Source organism: Plasmopara halstedii, assembly GCF_900000015.1.
Source record: "Plasmopara halstedii genome assembly, contig: Scaffold_2547, whole genome shotgun sequence".
Lineage (NCBI taxonomy): Eukaryota > Oomycota > Peronosporomycetes > Peronosporales > Peronosporaceae > Plasmopara > Plasmopara halstedii.
In genome coordinates, this window is record NW_020189454.1 from 275,011 (window position 1) to 275,624 (window position 614).

A 614-nucleotide genomic window follows, 5' to 3' on the forward strand; every position below is an offset into this window, starting at 1 on the left:
AGTAAAATTTTGATGCACATCGCCTTCACCATCTCGCATATGATCTTCTTCGTTAGCAGCGGCATTTTAGTAAACACATGATACATGCCCGACTTTTCCTGCAGCCTCGGCGACTTTAATCATATTTTTCAATCGGCGAGGACACCGAAATGACAAGAACGAATTTTATTAGTAGCGTTTGATGGCGACTAAAGTTGAAATATAGTAAATTGCATGTCGCTTAATTTTCACACTAAGCAGATTTAAACCGAAAAAAGCTACACAGAGAAATTCGATAAAAAATGTGCTGCTGAATCCGTCGTTCACTTGATGAGAACATTGGCACTACTTAACGGTATTCGATCAATTCCTATCCAGGTAAAGTACTTGGCTACATATCGTTTGTCTTAAAATAAATTGGTAAAGAGGTTGCATAGCTCTGCAACGTGAGTGTAAAGTATCGCAGTATTCGAAGTAATCGCGGGTTTGAAAAATTTATGATTACGCAGGAAAAGTCATCTAGTGCGCCATGTATGTTGGGAATACATAAGTTATTCCGTGATGTTGCTGCTGACACAAGAAGATCATATGCGAAATAGTAAAGGCAATAAGCATCAAGACTTTACTTGAAATGA